This window comes from Carlito syrichta, unplaced genomic scaffold (genome assembly GCF_000164805.1).
Source record: "Carlito syrichta isolate Samal-C Ts95f unplaced genomic scaffold, Tarsius_syrichta-2.0.1 Scaffold272762, whole genome shotgun sequence".
Classification (NCBI taxonomy): Eukaryota; Metazoa; Chordata; class Mammalia; order Primates; family Tarsiidae; genus Carlito; species Carlito syrichta.
Window position 1 is genome coordinate 71,433 of NW_007216858.1, and position 5,277 is coordinate 76,709.

The 5,277-nt window shown below is 51.2% G+C and overlaps 1 long non-coding RNA gene across 1 annotated transcript in view; it reads right to left on the bottom strand.

Annotated features, from left to right (window-relative positions):
* Nucleotides 1-2,945, bottom strand: part of LOC103254192 — a 35,450-nt gene extending 32,505 nt beyond the window's left edge. The window contains exon 1 of the long non-coding RNA XR_503944.2: nt 2,839-2,945. This is a non-coding gene — a long non-coding RNA (uncharacterized LOC103254192). The remainder of the gene's footprint in view (nt 1-2,838) is intronic.
* Between the last annotated feature and the right edge of the window lie 2,332 nt (nt 2,946-5,277).

A 5,277-nucleotide genomic window follows, 5' to 3' on the forward strand; every position in this document is an offset into this window, starting at 1 on the left:
CCACTCACCTCAGCCTCCCAAAGCATGGGATTACAGGCTGAGCCACCGAGCCCGGCACAAAAAAAGCATTTTCAAAATGTACAGTCAAGACAAAATGAACTTTTAACTTAGAAGGTTCTTTAAAACTGCAAAAGCACGCACATCCACCGTGATTCTGATCTTCACTACTACTGAACATTGAGTACCACATTCTGCTTAGTTCTGACACTAAAATTTAACCAGAATTGAAAACTTTGTGTGCAGTTTCTCCATTTTTTTTTTTTTTGAGCTGGGTCTCACTCCGTCGCCAAGGCTGGAGTACAGGGGCATGATCACGACCACTGCAGCCTCGACTTACTGGGCTCATGCAATCCTTCTGCCTCAGTCTTCCAAGTAGCTGGAACCACAGGCAGGCATCATCACACCCAGCTAACTTTTTTTGATTTATTGTGGAGATGAGGTCTCACCAAGTTGCCCAGGCTGGTCTTCACCCTGTGGAGTCACGCAGTCCTCTCACCTTGGCCTCCCAAAGTGCTGGGATTATAGGCATGAGTCACCACACCTGGTCTCTACATGTTTTATTAATACAATTTGTTTTTTATTTTTTCTGAGTTCAGGCTTCCCTCTGTTACCCAGGCTGGATTTCAGTGGCACAATTACAGCTACTGTAGCCTCAACCTGCTGGGCTCAGGCGATCCTTCCACAGAACTCAGTCCCTCAAGTAGCTGGGATGACAGGCACCCGTTACCGCACCCAGCAATTTTTTTAAAACATATTGTAGAGATGAGGTCTCGCCATGTTGTCCAGGCTGGTCTTGAACCCCTGGGCTCATGCCCTCTCACCTTGGCCTCCCAAAGTGCTGGAATTAGAGGCATGAGCCCCTGAACCTGGTAGTTTCTCCATGCTTAACTTAAGACTTCATAGCTGGAATTTTAAGAACAAATAAAGATGTGTTAACTGTAATTATGCTAAAATACAATTCAGAGGGTGCTCAATTTCAACAAAGTTACCAGAAGCAAAAGGGACCAAGTTTCGTGCCAACCACCATCAGGTGATCATCAACCCATGGGTTTGCCATGTTACCTGCAGCAAAACTGTATCACTTTCTTCAAGAACATGAGAGGCCGGGCACATGTTCACGTGGCTCACGCCTGTCATCCCAGCACTTTAGGAGGCTGAGGCGAGAGGACTGTCTGAGCTCAGGGGTTCAAGACCAGCCTGGGCAACTTGGTGAGACCTCATCTCTACAGTAAATAAAAAAAGTAAGCCAGGTGTGGTAGCACACACCTATAGTTCCACCTACCTGGAAGGCTGAGGTGGAAGGATCACCTGATCCCAGCACATCGAGCCTGCAGTGACCATGAGCATGCCCCTGTACTCCAGCCTGAGTGACGGAGTGAGACTCCAACTCGGAAAAAAAAAAAAAAAAAAGAACATGGGAAACATTCTTGCCAAAGTTCTAGTTCCATCTCTCCACTGGCTTCCGTCACCAGGGTATCTAAGAAACATGCCGCCAGGTGTTTGCAAAGCCCAGCTTCACAGGCAGAGGAGTAAAGGGCCACCTCCTGCCCCGTGTTCGGTCCTCCGGCATGACTGGGCTCAAAGCAAGGGCTCATCACTCATCACCCCCTTTCGCTGCAAGCCCAACAGCTCTGCGACTGACATCTTGAGCCCAGTTTCCCATTCCCAACAACATTCTAGCATAAGCACATCAACAGGGCCCAAAGATGCAGGTGAAGGCAAGCCTGACTCTCCTCCATGAGCATATCACTTGTGTAAAAGTAGAAGCAGGTGAAAGTTCCAGAGTAGCTGAGTAAGTAGCAAGCAACACCTGTTTGCCTGGAATCTATTGCTTGCTGCTAACGCCAATCAACGCAACAGCCTGAGTGTACCTCTGTGAGATTGTACTGAGTGAAAAAAGTCAAACTCAAAAGGTCACCTATCATGATTCCATGGATGCAACATACTTGTGATCATAAACTTACAGAGAAGGAGAAGAGGTGAGTGGTTTCAGGAAGGGCAGAGGGCATGGCTGCAAGGGGTCCAGGAGGGAGCTTTGTGAATATGGGATAGCTCAAGGCCTTGGCAGGGTGGGGCTACACAATGCTACAGGCGCTACCGGCACCAAAACCACCTAGAACCTCACGTGGTCACAGGTGCACACAGTCTCAATACACCTGCGTCTGCACCAATGTGGGTTTCCTGGTGCTGAAAATGTCCTGCAGTTATGCAAGATATCCCCACTAGAAAAGGCGGGGTGAGGGACACCAGGGACCTCCCTGTCTGTTTCTTTGCAACTTCCTGTAAATCTATGATTATTTCGAGAAACAGAATTATTTAAAAACCGGACCTAGCTGGTTGTGGTGGTCACGCCTATAATTCCAGCACTTTGGAAGGCAGAAATGACAGGACTGCCTGAGCCCTTGGCTTCAAGACCAGCCTGGGCACCTTGGTGAGACCTCATCTCTACAATAAATCAAAAAATTAGTGGAGCATGGTGGCACGTGCCTGTAGTTCCTGCTACTTGGAAGGCTGAGGTGGAGGGATTGCCTAAGCCCAGCAGGTCCAGGCTGCAATGGCCGTTAGTGTGTACACTCCAGCCTGGGTGACAGAGTGAGATTCTAACTCAAAAAAATAAAAATAAAAATAAAAACCTGGACCTAAACAAAAGGACTATAATGTTTTACAATTTTAAAAAGAGAAACAATTTATTAACTCCCACACACTGCACTCATATTAGCCAAGTTCAGCGGCTCCAGTTGAAGTCAATCAGAAAGGGTCCAGTTAACTCTCTGAGACACAGAATCCACTGCTACCCGAGCCACAAGGCTACAGCTATGGGTGGCACAGCACAGGTACCTTTCAACTCCTGGCACGTGCTCACTGCTGCCTGCCTAGAAGAGCCATGTCCTCCAGCTGGAGTGGGTGACCCGTGGGTACGCAGACACACTGCCTGGCCCCATCCATCCCCATGGGCGCCTCTCCCAGGTCTCAGCTACTCACGCCGGTCCTAAAGGGGAAACCGAGAAGCCAGGCAGAAAGCTGGAAAGAAGCTGCCATTTAGAGTGATGCAGACCTTGGTGACACCTCACTCAGTCTACCCCTTCATCTGTCAGTTGAGGAGACTGAGGCCCGTGGCCGGTGGCTTCCGGTCATAGTGCTGGCATGAGACAGGCTCAGGGTCCGACGCCTCAGCTCCAGCTGTCCCCTCAGAGCCCGGCTGCTCACCTGCATCTCTCCCCAGGACAGGGCAAGCACACACAATACAGCAGCTGGGAAGGGGGAGTCAGGTCCGCCCAGATCAAGCCCCAGGAGCTCTGTCATACCACCTCCAGCAACAGCCGCACTGTCTACAACTCCCTCTGTTCCTCGCACACCTCCGTTCTCCCCTGAAGTGCCTCGGGTGGAACCAACATCCTCCAGGAAGAGTCCTTCCCAGCTGGCTCGCCCACCCATCCCCATGCACGGTAGGCCAGATGCCAAGAGGGAATAGGAAGGGTATGTAGAGTAAGACAGGCTAACCCTGGGGAGCTCCCAGGCAGCACAATGGCACCTAACCCAAAGCCCCGACGGAGGGCAGGAGTGGGTGTCTCGGCCCCTGAAGGCCACCCACCAGGAAGTGTTCCAAGGAAGGGGCTGTGTTCAACAGAGACCCAGCTCCCCAGGAAGGACCGGGCGTCCTTCTCACAGCTCCTTTAGGGGAGATTAGTCCTCGGTTCATACCTTGTGGTTCAAGTGGAGACAACTTTGCCCCTCAGGAGACATCAGACAACATCTGGGGAAACTCTTGGTGGTCACAACTTAGGCCACACATCCTAGGAGGCACAGGACAGTCCTCCCTGACAAGGATGATTCAGCTTCAATGTCAGCTATGCTGAGGTGGAGAAAGCCTGGCCCACACAGTGCATACATGAGGATGTACAGAGCACAGTGGCCCCTGTCCACAGGGATCCGTGCTCAGGCCCTGATGGGCGCCTGGGACCTCAAGCAGGACCAAGCCCCGTGGATGTTGTTCTCCCTACACGATCCTGAGACAAAATTAAGACTACAAAATAGGCACAGTCAAGAGTTCAACAGCAATGATAAAATGGGACAATGCTGGCAATATGTAGCAAGAAAGGCCAGGGGACTGAGGTCTCTCTCTCCCTTCCTTTACTGCAGTCATCCACCTTCAGATCACAGTTCCCCGTGGGTACCTAAAACCGCAAGTGGGGGTCTGCAGTGCTGTATCACCATGTGGCAGGCACCATCCCATCAGGTGCACCTGGCCCAGAGCATACACCTGAGAGGCAACTAGTTGCTCAGAACACGACCTTTAATGTCACCGTCCTGCTTGATGCAATTTTCTTCAAAAATGAAGGATAGGCCAGGCTCAGTCTGTAATCCCAGCACTATGGGAGGTCGAGTTGAGTGGATTGTCTGAGAACGCGGGTTTGAGACCAGCCCGGGCAACTTGGTGAGACCTCCTGTCTACAATAAGTCAAAAATTAGCCGGGCGTGGCAGTGTGTGCCTGTAGTTAGGGTTACTTAGAAGGCTGAGGTGGAAGGATCGCCGGAGCTCAGCAGGTTGACACTGGGGTGGCCATGAGTGTGCCACAGCCCTCCAGCCTGGGTGACAGTGAGACTCCAACTCAAAAAAAAATCAAAAAACCAAGATCGACGTCATAGCTGATGTACAGTCAGTAAGGCTTTATCCAAGGGTTCCCTTAACAAGTAATGGGCACACCTAGTTCTACAAAATGCATTATGATTGTGCATACTATTACTTGGAAATTTCATTATGCAGCAAAAAAAAGGGAAAAAAAGAATGCTGTCCTACTCATAAGAGCACTCATGTGAGGATGGTGGGTGGTGTGTCATCCCGTCTCCCCCCCCATCCACCCAGTCGGGCTCTCACTATCACCCAGGCTGGAATGCAGTGGTGTGATGCCATCTCACCACAGCCTCGACCTCCTGGGCTCCAGCGACCTTCCAAACTCAGCTGCCTAAATCGCTGGGACTACAGGGAGGCACCACCACACCCAGCTAACTTTTGTTATTTTTTTGTAGAGTCAAAGTCTCGCTATTTTGCCCAACTCCTGGGCTCAAGCCATCCTCCCTGCCCTCACAAAAGTGCCAGGGTTGCAGGCATGACCCACCACGCCTGGCCTGCGGATGTGTTTCTACACCTGATTTTTTGAAGGTAGGGGGAAGACAGTCGGTCTCCCTCCCCCCCCCCCCCAGAGAGCTTGGCAGCACCTGCCTGTCCAGCCCCTCCACCCAGCCTAAGGAGGTGAGGGATCTCGGGGAAGGTCCAGT